The 12,568-nt window shown below is 37.2% G+C and overlaps 1 protein-coding gene across 1 annotated transcript in view; it reads right to left on the reverse strand.

Moving 5' to 3' along the window:
• The window catches only part of GLRA2 (glycine receptor alpha 2), a 177,485-nt gene that overhangs the window by 80,024 nt on the left and 84,893 nt on the right, over positions 1 to 12,568 (reverse strand). The window lies entirely within an intron of this gene.

Genomic DNA, 12,568 nt, shown 5'->3' on the forward strand with positions numbered 1-12,568 from the left:
TGTATGGTTTTCATTTTTGTGGCTCTTGTTTTCAGAGCTAAATAGAAATTGACATTTATGTTCTTCAATATATGTACTATTATATATGTAACCCTTATATGAAACCCATGGGAGCAATTAAGCACTGTAATTCAGAGTTTTTTCAGATTTCATTAAGGTAATACTGTAACATATACAATTTATTATATATTACTTACTTCTAGTAGGGCTTAGGGAAGACACTGTAATCAAACACATTAATATTTCTTTGGCAAATGGTGTGAACGTTCACACTAAATGAGATATGTAGAGCCTATAATTAGCCTCCCATCAGTTCAGGACAGGTTTGCTGCCAAATGAGCTGTGGAAAACCTTTTGGTTTTCAGAGCTTTTGGGATTTCAGAAGTGTGGATAAGAGATTTTGGACCTGTACATTTTCAGAAGTGCTAAATATTTGTTTCTTATTAAGTCTACTTTTCCCTCCTCGATCTTAGATGCTTTATGGTCATTCGTTTATTGGGTGAGAGCTCCCTTTCCCTCCCTACTGCTCTCTACCCTGGGAGAAACTCCTTCTCTTCCTTGCCCCACCTCCCCACAGCTCCCCACAGCTCCCCACCATCCACAGGGGAGGATGTCTGGGCAACCATGTACATACATATAACTCTATTCCCTTGATGGTAATTGATTTGTCCAGGGTGAACAGGCAACCTAAGCTAGGCTAATTAGAGTCCTTTCCCTGACCCTGCCTATCACAGTTGATGGAAACAGAGGTGGACTCTTGTCCCAAAATGGGTGATCCTTTCCTCTGGGAATTTGGAATTGGGCCAGAAAGAAAGAGCAGTCCCTCTTCAGGTGCCTGGAATTATATAACATGAACATCTCGGTACTGTCTACAACCAGGCTTTCTACCCTGTGTGGATAAGAGACAAGGAAGAGTGAGAGAGAAAATAAAACAAATCAGGTCTCTTACTTAGAAACAGAGAAAGAGGATTCCCCTAGTCCTTTCCATTCCTCCAGTCCAGTTTGGATGCCCAGGTATACATCAATTCTTAGATTCTATAAGACATTTCAGTTTCTTTAAAATAGATATCACTTTTTAAAATAAAGTTTTCAAAAAAAGGTTAGAATAATTTTAGATTTATAGAAAGTTGCAAAGGTAGCACAGAGAGTTTCCATACACCCTACACCCAGTTTCCCATCTTACTTTGGTGTGGTCCATTTCTTGCACCTAAGGAACCAATATTGATACCTTAGTTTTTACCTAATTTTTGTTGTTCAAGGATCCCATCCAAGATACCGTATTACATTTAGTTGTTGTCTCTCCTTAGGCTCCTTTTGGCTGTGACAGTTTCTCAGACTTTCCTTGATTTTCATGACCTCAACAGTTTTGAGGAGTACTGGTTAGGCATTTTGTAGAATGTCCCTCAATTGGGAACTGTCCGATGTTTTTCTCGTGATTAGACCACGGTTTGGGGTTTGGGGAAGGAAGACTACAGAGGTAAATTTTCCTTCTCATCACATTATATCAAGGGTACATACTATCAACCTGACTTATCACTGTTGCTGTTGACCTTGATCACCTGGCTGAGGTAGTGTTTGTCAGGTTTCTCCACTGTGAAATTATTCTTTTTTCCCCTTTCCATACTGTCCTCTTTGGAAGGGAGTCTCTATGTACAGCCCACACTTAAGAAGTGGGGAATTATGCTCCACCTCCTTGAGGGTAGACTATCTACATAAATTGTTTGGAATTCTTCTGCATGAGAGATTTGTCTACTGTCTCCTGACGATTTTTATCCAATCATTTATTTATATCAGTACAGACTCATGGATATTTATTTTGTAATATGGGTTATAATCCAATACTACTTTACTTTGTTGCTTAAATTGTTCCAGCTTTGGCCACTGGGAACTCATTCAGTTGGCTTCTGTCCCTTTGACATACCCCTGTCATTATGGTTTTTTTTGACCCAATCTCAATATGGCCAGGGAAGACCAGAAGCAGTGATTCTACTTGGGCATGAGGGGCAGCATCTCTTTGCTCTCAATTCAAACTGCAGTATTTGATCCCCATTACTTGGGGATGGGAGACATATACTCAAAACTCCTCCTTAGGAGTTGTTTCCAATAGAGATAACACGAGACATACATCACACATGACCTAATTAATTTTACATGAAGAATAAATTAACATTTCTCTGGAGGCCCTCAAAGACCATGACAAAAATTGTCTTGCATTCTCATATTTTGAAGTGTACGTTATATCCTTATTATATAATCCATTTTCTTCTGAATAGTGACACAGGCTTCGGCTTTCATATTTCTATTTGCTTATTTGGTGACATTTACTAACAAAAGAAGGTTCCTACCCATAAGCTACCACCTACGTAGTCTCACAGACACACGGGTGTTATGTAAACAGATCCTGCTGATGGATGGTGTCACTATTTGCTCCTAGAAAATCTTCATTAAATGAGTCTGGGCCACCTCTTCTCTCAGCCACACGTGTGTAGTCAGATTTCATTTTTGCTGTCTATCTTCATTTTCACAGTGGACATGACAAAGCCGATTTATTATTGCACAGTTATTTACTCTCATTGCAATTCAGAAAGTTTATTTAAATGCTAACCACTTGATGTTTTTCTTTAAAGAACTGCTCAAAAACTATGTATTTGTGAAACACTATATATTTTACAAAATAATTTCTACAGAGATACTAGCAATTGCAGGAAGATTCGAGAATCTTGATCAGCTTTCCTGTCTTCTCAGGTTAAATTTGCCATAGGCAATTTTGTCTGCCGCTGCATAATTAATAGAACACATAAGATTTGTACTCATTTCCTAAACTTCATTATTCATTTTAATACTACACTGATTTGATTTTAACCCATTTAAATTATTTATTCAAAATTCCACGCAAAAATATATTCAAACATAAAGATTAATTCACTTAATTAACCTTTTGACTAAAAAATAAAACCCAGTACTTATCTATATGGATTTTCCCCTTGAAATAGACTTTGGAGAATTTCAACTTGGAAGCTGTATTTCAAGTGGCTACTAATTATGGTCAAATCTACATGATGGAGAAATTAAAGGAATTAACTGATGCACAATTGCAAAATCTGTTACCAAGATCCTTGTTGAAAAATAAAGATGCTACTGTTGTAACCAGTGAACATTTCCATTCCTTGTCAGTTAGCTAGTCTTTAAACTATTTCTATGGGGCCTCAGTGTCCAGTTAGTAAGCCCAAATGGTTTGGGCTGAAGTGGATGGTTTCATTTATTAATCTCACAAATATTTTTGCTCTGCTGCTGGATTCCATCTTTGTGTTAGAAACAGTGGAGAATCAGAGATGACCAATATATAATTATTGCCTTAAAGGTGAAGATTGTCTAGTAGAGGAACAAAGAGAAGCACAAAACTAACCATAGTATAAAGCAGAATGAGATAAAGGACCAAACAGAGGAACTTAACCACTCTAGAGGAGGAAGAAATTATTTCTCCCTGGGGGGGATCCAAAGGCCTTACATTTCCTTGTTTTTCCACCTCACTTCTGAGTGTAATCAACATTCCAGCTAAATAGGACTACTTACTTCTTCCCAAAAATCTTCAGTGCTTACTCATCTCTGATATTTATTTCAGGTCTTCCCCTATCATTTCTGCTCATTTTAATTCTATCTAATCTTAATATATCAACTCAAATATTGCTGCCTCCATTAAGTCATTCCTTGTTTTTTACAAACAAGGTATTAAGATATGAATCTCCCTTCTTTGACACCTCATAGCACTTGCTTCTGGTCATCTTTGTAACACATATATTGTTCTATGTACTTCTCTGCTTCTTCCTATTAGTTCAGGGGTTTTACTGGAACATGGCCACACTCATTTGTTTATGTATTGTCTGTGGCTGCCTTTGCGCTACAACTGCAGAGTTGAGTAGTTGTGACAGAGACCTTATGGCCCACAACACCTAAAATATTTACTATCTAGCATTTTTCAGATTATATTTGTTGACTCATGTACTAGATTATAAATTCCTCAAGAGCAGGGACTATCTTACTATCTTTTCAGCCTACTTAATGCCTAACATAGTAGGTTTACCTTGAATATTTATTGAATTGAATTGAACCTATTTAAAGTAAATAACTATGCAATTTAGTGACCAAATCCATGGGGGCAAGCAGGAACCACTAAGAGAAATTGACATGTGAGGAGGAGTTGCTGAATGGGAGATAAGGTCCCCTCTTCCCAAAGCAGTCCAGTGTGTTATAAACAAAAAGAGTTAAGAATAATCAGTCAATTATAAGCCTAAATATGTTGGAATATACCACTTTGAAGCAAATCTTTTGATGAAACTTTTTGTACAGCAACACTGATTTTCCCATTAGGACATTAATATTTGTGCCCAAACATACCAATTATTAATTTCTCTACAAAATATTTGTTCTCAGTCTTAGAGTCCATAGATTGTGTATTCAATAAATGCAGTCTTCATTGGTTAGAACAACTGTACTCTTATCATTTACAAGCTAATGCTGGTTCTGATAATTTTTTCAATTATCTAAATTGTCACATTCAATTTATTTGTATTCCATGTCAAATTTTAAAAATAAATCGAGGATTCAAACCCATAGCTGTGACTTCCACTTAAGACCAAGATGGAGTAACAGGGACCAGATTTACTGTCCATCCTGAATCAACTAAAAAATCTGGACAAAACATGAAAAAATGATTTTCAAGGCACTAGACATTAGGCAAAAAGGACAATGATCCCTGAAAGATGGAAACAAGTGAGGTAAGTCCTACTATTGCTCCAGCTTACTGTCTTAAGAGAGTTTTCAGGTCATGATGCAGAGAGGAGGAACCTAACCAGAATCCAACAAACTCCCAAAATTGAAGAGATGGAGCTGAGGGTCTGGGGAGTCCACAGAAGCTAGAGTTCAGAGGATAGAGTAACAGAGTGGAAAGAATTGCAGGGAGAGAGAGAGAGAACTCCAGAGGCCTGAAGAGGGTTCCTCTGGAGCAGTAAGCAAAGTACTGATAAGTGCATACGTGTGAGGAAAGCAACTGAGGCCAGGGAAAGAACTGCCAAAAAGACCTAGAGGAAACAGTACATGGGGTACTCACAGCGCTGAGAATAGTGCTTGTTTTTACAAGCCAGATTAGAAAACCTGATCATTCATGGGGCATTAGAGTATTCAGAAGGGTCTTGCCTTAACTAAATTGTTGCTCTGAGCCTACCTAACAGATCTTAAAAGCAAGATCAAAAGGATCAAGCTGTTTCCAAGTAATTTAACTGTGTTTCAAAGCATATCAATAATTTTTATATTAATAAAAAAAAATCCAGCACCCAACAAAGTAAAAACTACAATGTCTGGCATCTAAAAAACATTGCCAGACATGCAAAGAAGCATGAAAAGACACAAAATTAAGAAAAAAATAAAGCAATCGAAACCAACCCAGAATTGACACAGATGTTAGCATTAGCAGATAAGAACATTAAAACAATCATTATATAATTGTATTCTCTATACTTGAAAAGCTAGAGAGAAGACTGAACAGAGTAACGAGACGTGGCAGATGCAAAAAAGACCCATATCAAACTTGTAGAGATGAAAAATAAATTCCTGAAGTGAAAAATACACTGGATTGAGATTTATGGTAGGTTAGACATTACAGAAGAAAAGATTAGTGAATTTGAAAATATGACAATAGAAACTAAAATGAAACACACAGAAAAAAGAAGATCACAAAAAGAACAGAGGCTCAGTGAGCTTTGGAAGAAGGTCAAGTGACCTAATATATATGTAAATCTATTCTCTGAATGGGAGGAGATGGGTACAGAAAAATTATTTGAAAAACTAATAGATAAAAATTTTCCAAATTTGATGAAAACTATTAATCTACACATCTAAGCCCAATGAACCCCAGGCACAAGAAAAATTAAGAAAACTACCTTGAGGCTGATAATAATCAAATTGCTGAAAACCAGGGATAAAAAGAAAATAGTTAAGATGACCAGAAGAAAAAAGACATTATGTACACAAGAAAAAAAGATGACAGCAGATTTTTAAATTGGAAACAGTGCAAGTGAGAAGACAATGGAGCAATATCTTTAAAGTACTGATTGGAAAAAATTTCTAGTATTTTATATCCAATAAAAATATCTCTCCAAAACAAATGTGAAATAGAAGACTTTTCAGACATACAAAAGCTGAAAGTATTCATCGTCAGCAGATTTGTACTATAAGAAATGTTAAAAGAAGTCAAAATAAAAATGATACCAGATGGAATTATGTATCTGGTGCATACATCTGGTACATGTATCTGGTCCCCAAGGAAAGAAGCACAGTGGAAATGGTAACTATGAAGGTGAATATAAAAGATATTTTTCAAATTATTGAATCATTTAAAATATAATTGTTTAGACAAAAATAATAATGAAATGTAGGGTTTACAATATATGTAGAAATAAAATATGTGACAACAGTAGCACAAAAGTTGTGAGAGACAAAATGGAAGTTTGCTTTGTAGGGCTCTTATACTATATGAAAAGGGGTTATTAGTTGAAAGTAGACTGGGATGAGTTAAAATATATATATTATAAACCCTAAAGCAATCACAAAAAGAATTATGGACAACAGGCCAATGAAGGATATTATAAACAACAACAAAAAGCACTATATCCAAAAGAAGGTAGGAAAAGAGGAAAAAGCTTAAAGAACAGATGGAACAAATAAAAGACAAATAGTAAAATGATAGATTTAAACCTAACCATATCAATAATCATATTAAATGTAAATGGTCTAAACATCCCGATTAAGAAACCCCGTGGTGGGGTATTCTGCCAAGGGCTAATGGTCGTGAACCCATAGGTTGGTGGTGTCACAAAAGTAGGGCTGCAGTTACTGTTGATGCCAACCATAGGCCATGGACTCTCACACTAATTCTCTGGTTCAAATGGGCACTACTCAATCCACTGTGCTCTGACAGTAACCCTGAATGGGGAAGTATGCTTCAGCACCTAATGACACTACTCTTTGATACGTAAGCTACAAATCAGTGCTTCTTGTGCTCCCAGTGCTTTGTGGAGGAGGCTTTCCATTGTTCTTCACAGCCTTCCTCCCCTAGTGGTCATGTCTGAGCTACAGATCCAAGGCTGTACTCAAAACACCTACTTTTTCCAATCCTGAGATGTTGTCCTTGGCTCAAGCCTACTGCCCCTAATTTTTAATTCCCTTAGAATGAGCTTTCCTCTGGTAGTTGACTTTGGCTCCATTTCTGTCTTTACCAATCCCTTATATATACAGTCATGTACCTCATAAGGATGTTTTGGTCAATGATGGACTGCATATATGACGGTGGTCCTATAAGATTAGTACCATATAGCATAGGTGTGTAGTAGGCTATATCATCTAGGTTTGTTTAAGTACACACTATGATATTCACACAATGACAAAATCGCCTGATGACACATTTCTCAGAATGTATCCCCATCATTAAGTGATGCATGACTATAGTCCATGACTATGTCCCATTCTACCTCTGAAATTTATCTCAAATGTATCCATTTCTCTTCATTCCCACCATCAATACTCTCTCTTCCTAGTTATTGCTGTAGTTCCCCAACTAGTCTCTCTGCATCTATCTTGGCCCCTCTCAAATCTTACTCCACACAGTGGTCATCATGGCCTTTTTAAATAGATATATCATGTTATGTCCCCATGATAAGAAAATTCAAACATCCTACCAAGGCCTACAAGGCTTTGTGTGACCTTTGTGTTTGCCACTTCCTCTTTAGTTCTCTACATTCTGGCCACGTTTTCTTGCATTCTTTCTAATTCCCTGAAGTTTACTGGCTCTTGCCACCCTCAAATCCTACAGACCAGTTCTTTCCTCATCTGGGATCATCCTCTGCCACCTTCATCTAGGCACCTCTTACTTAGCCTTCAAGTCCCACTCAGACTTCACTTCCTTGAGAAAAGCCTTTTCTGACCCTTGGACAAGCATCCGTTTTCTTTTTACATGCTCCCATAGCACCCAAAATTACTTCTTAAAAAGCATTATCAGCTAATTACATGCTCAATATTTGTCACTCCAGTGGGATATGAGCTCTCTGACGACTGAAAACATGTCTATTTTACTCACTTCCGTATGCCAAGTGCCAAGCACAATGGCTGGCTCTAGAAGTTCAGTATAGTAGTTCATGAAATCTAAGATGCTAGTTATTGTAGGATGCACCATAATTTTACACGCCACTAAGAAAGAAAAAAACACCTCCAATTAAATTCTGATTTGCCTTCAATTTTAAGCTGTAACCCAAACTAAGAGCTGTGAAAATAGGAAAAAGTGTATCTTAGAATACAGGATATACTGTGAATATTAAATAAACTGAATCAATGAGTAAAGACTAATCCTATAACACATATTTCCATATTTGCAGAGCATTACCTTCTACGGGGTCCCATAAAAAGAGAAATCCATGAATCTGGTTTGGAACTTACAATAAAATGTATGGATAAAGGGGAATAGTCTTCTATATGGGTCAATTACAAAACGTTAATTCCTTTTTTTAGGGATCTTTTAATTACGGTTACATAAGGCAAGAAACATTAGGCACCAATTTCTATTTAGTATCTTGTACCTTCAGATTCACTCGAATGACAGAAAGCTATTAATTTCCCTTTCCATAAGAAAAGATTGTTTAGGACATGAGCAGGAAACAATGGTGGGAAGCAAAATAAATGGTAGTACTGTTTCAGGGAGGAGTCAAAACTGGACAGAAGATTCATTATGATTACTCAAAACGGTGAACCATAATTTGAGAATATGGAAGGAATCTCTAGGTTACCAAATCCTTTGAGTCCCATCAATCAACCCTCAATCATATAAGCCGCAACAAGCATAAAGTACATCCATTTTAAAGACTGAAGGGATATTAGTGATTAAAAAATGAGAAGAGTAGCATAGTAAGAAATGAATAGAGTTTAGAGTCCAGTTAAGTTTGAATTCTGGCTTTGGCACTTATTAGTTGTATAACCTTGAGTCTTAATTATCTAGAAAATGGGACCAATATCCAGCTCATAGGATTGTTGAGAGGATTAAATAATATACGAATGAAAAGCACTTAGTGGCAGGTCTAGAACCTAGAGTCAATAAATATCAGCTTTTGTTATTTTTATCCTGAAAAAGGAAGAAGAGGAAACTACCTAAAGTGTATGAGTATTCTCTACTGTTTATTCATTATTGGTGCAATCTGTTTTTTTTTTAACTTCTTTATTAAAATATTTTAATGTACCAGAATCAAAAAGAAGAAGAACAAATGGGCTTGTGCCAAAATGTTCCTGTAAATTTATTTGAGGAACCTATATTTCTTTGCTTTACCAAATAATCTTTATTTATCTTTTTATAAACAAAACATCTCATTCATATTGGAAAAAAAAGTACCAGGATCACAACTGTATAATTCAATGAATTGCCACAAAAGGAACACACCAATATAAACACCACCCAGGTCAAGAAATAGAATATTACTTGCCCCTTGAAGCTCAATCCCTTCATGGTTGCTCCCAATCACTAGCCCCTCTCTACTTGCCAAACCCGACCAGAATTCTAGTTCAAACACCATGTATTAATTTCGCCTGTGAAGTTTTTTTGTGCTTGTTAACTTTTCCTCAACCTTAGATTTGAGAGATTCATCTCTGTTATATGGTACTGCAGTTCTTAATTTTTATTTCCATCTAGTATTTCGTTGTATGAATAGGCCACAATTTTATTTAACCATTTTATTGTTGATGGTCATCCAATCTGCTTTTGTTCAACTTTTTTTTTTCTTTTGTGAGTAAGATCAACCCTGAGCTAACATCCATGCCAATCCTCCTCCTTTTTTTCCCCAAAGCCCCCCAGTAGATAGTTGTATGTCATAGCTGCACATCCTCCTAGTTGCTGTATGTGGGATGCCGCCTCAGCATGGCCGGACAAGCGGTGTGTCGGTGCACGCCCGGGATCCAAACCCGGGCCACCAGTAGCGGAGCACGCACACTTAACTGCTCTGCCACGGGGCCGGCCCCTTGTTCAACTTTTTAGTTGCTGTTAAATGATAACGGCTTAGACCTGGCTGGGCTCTTAACATAATCACACATGTGAGTTGATGAAAATGATGGTTAAAATGGCTACATTCCAGCTTATAGAAGCAATAAACAGCAACTGAGTTCAGTTAGAAAGTCTGCTGTGGAGGAATGTGTAACGGAAGCCTCTGGAACCATTATAAATTATTCTTAATATGAAAGAGGAAGGGCAATCAGGCAAGCATTGTCTCTTCATCAAAATGATGAACAAAGATTCCAACTGCATATAATACAGTGAATGCAATATGCACGCCCAAAAGACAGGAATTTCAGAGCCTGGAAAATAACTTATCTCACAGTCAAAAGCTTCCACCTGTAATTAGCATGGTATGGACAATGTGATGGAACTTAAAATTCTTAGTTCTTCCTTTTGGAGGATTTGAATTGACCAATGGTTTGAATCTTCATTCTTCACTTGCTAAAAACAAAACTGTGGGCAAATTGCTTAACCTCTTTATGTTTCAGATTCCCTACCTATAAATTGGTGATGCAAATAGTACTTACCTCATATGTTTGCTGTGAGATAACCTATGTAAAGGGTTTAGCATGGTGCCAGGCATGTAGAAGGAACTCAACAACTCTTAACTATGAAAGGTGGTGTGGCGTAGCAATTAAGCATACCAACTCAGAGTCACACTGCCTGGATTCAAGATCTAGCTCTGTGTGAACTTGAGCAAGTTATTTAACCCCTCTGTGCCTTAGTATCCTCATCTACAAAGCGAGGATAATAACAGGATATAGTTGATAGGGTTATTGTGAAGTTTAAATGAATATATATTGTGGGACATGATAAACACAGTGAAAACACTTTCCCAGACAACAACAAAATTTAGAGCCACAGTTCTCAGCCCTGGCTACACATTAAAATCACCTGGGCAGCTTTATAAAATTCTGATACCTGGACCCTACTGCCAGATAGTTTGATTTAATTTATTTGTGGTTGAATCTGGGAAAGCTTTAAAATCTCCTCAGCTGATTCTAATGCACAGCAAAGGTTGAGACCTCTGCTTTAGCGACACTTCCTTATCAGGCCAATTAAGCTCCAGCACTAATTCTTGCTCTGATCACAGACCATCAGGAACCATTGAACATAGTCCCCTTATAGTACTTCAAAAACAACTACTGAGGGTCTTTTCTATGTAAGTCACATGAGTCATGCAGAGTTGAACAATATTTGGTCCTCTCTGCAAGGAGTTTATATTAGGGCAAGTACACATGGGCCCTGATCACTAACCCACAAATCCGAGTGCAATGATTGATTTAAAACACAAAGTGCCATGGAGGCAAGGAAGAAAGAGGCCATTTACATTTGATGGAGATCCATGAGGGCTTCATGCAAGAAGTGGCATCCACTTCAGCGGATCTTAAAAAATGGGAAGTAAATTAACCTTCATAGTCATCAGTTTTCCTATCCTTAAGAGGATTGCTGAGGCCCCTCTTCTGCTAACAACACAAAGTTAAAGATTTTATAAGATCAGTTCATGTGTAGTTTGGAAAGTATTTTGATATTCTGGTTTCATTGAGGCATAGTCAATTTTGGAAAGCAAACTGGAGTTGTCCCTCCTCACCCTTTTTTGTGAGAGATGGAAAATGGTTTGCTTTAGGCATATCATGCAGTTTGCCTCAGATTGGAGCTCATGGCCTCTCAAGTCCTAGATGCAGTCCAAAGCAATCTTTAGTTTCAAATGCACAGATAGTCTTTAAAGACACATTAAAATCAGAGGAAAACAAAAACCCACTTGGTTTATGTCAGATAAAGAAAAGAGAGTATATTTTATGATGTTTGGGCCCCAATGGAAGAGTATGGGGCTGCACCTCTGGCCCAGAATGGCTGTAGAGAGCTCAAATGAGGAGGCCCTGAATGCCCTTATCAGAATTCAAAGAATACGCTTGCATACAAACAAACTGGAGGAGCGAGAGGGGGAAATGGATGCTTGCATCAGCACACTGAGAAACCTCCCAAATCAGTTGTGACAGTGCTGAGGAAGCAAAACTGAGATAAAAATAGCCTGTCTGGATGCCCTCTCATCTAAACCATTGCTATTTTATTATTTCTTTGGTTAGATGGCTCTATAAGAAAGAGCTATCAAAGAAAAACGAATATAACACTAATTGATACAATCAGAGAAGTAAAACTTTATAAAAATGTTATGATGTTAGAGTAACATAATATAGGCAGCCAGGATTCTCTGTGGTAAAGAACAGCCAGTTAAGGAAAGATGGGCCCCCAGCTATGTGGGTTCCCTTTAATTTGTTCCATATCCTAGAGAAAGGTTAGGTGGATTTTTCTCAATGACTAAACTTTAGAGCTGTATATATTCATTCATGCAATCAACAAATATTTATTGAGCATATACTATAGGCTAGGTGCTGTTATAGGGAGCAAGCCAGATAAAGATCTTTGCCTTCATGGAGCTCATAGTCAAGCTAAGGGAAACAGACAATATACAATAAACATAAT

This window comes from Ceratotherium simum, chromosome X (assembly GCF_057802395.1).
Source record: "Ceratotherium simum simum isolate JZ-2026a chromosome X, ASM5780239v1, whole genome shotgun sequence".
Classification (NCBI taxonomy): domain Eukaryota; kingdom Metazoa; phylum Chordata; class Mammalia; order Perissodactyla; family Rhinocerotidae; genus Ceratotherium; species Ceratotherium simum.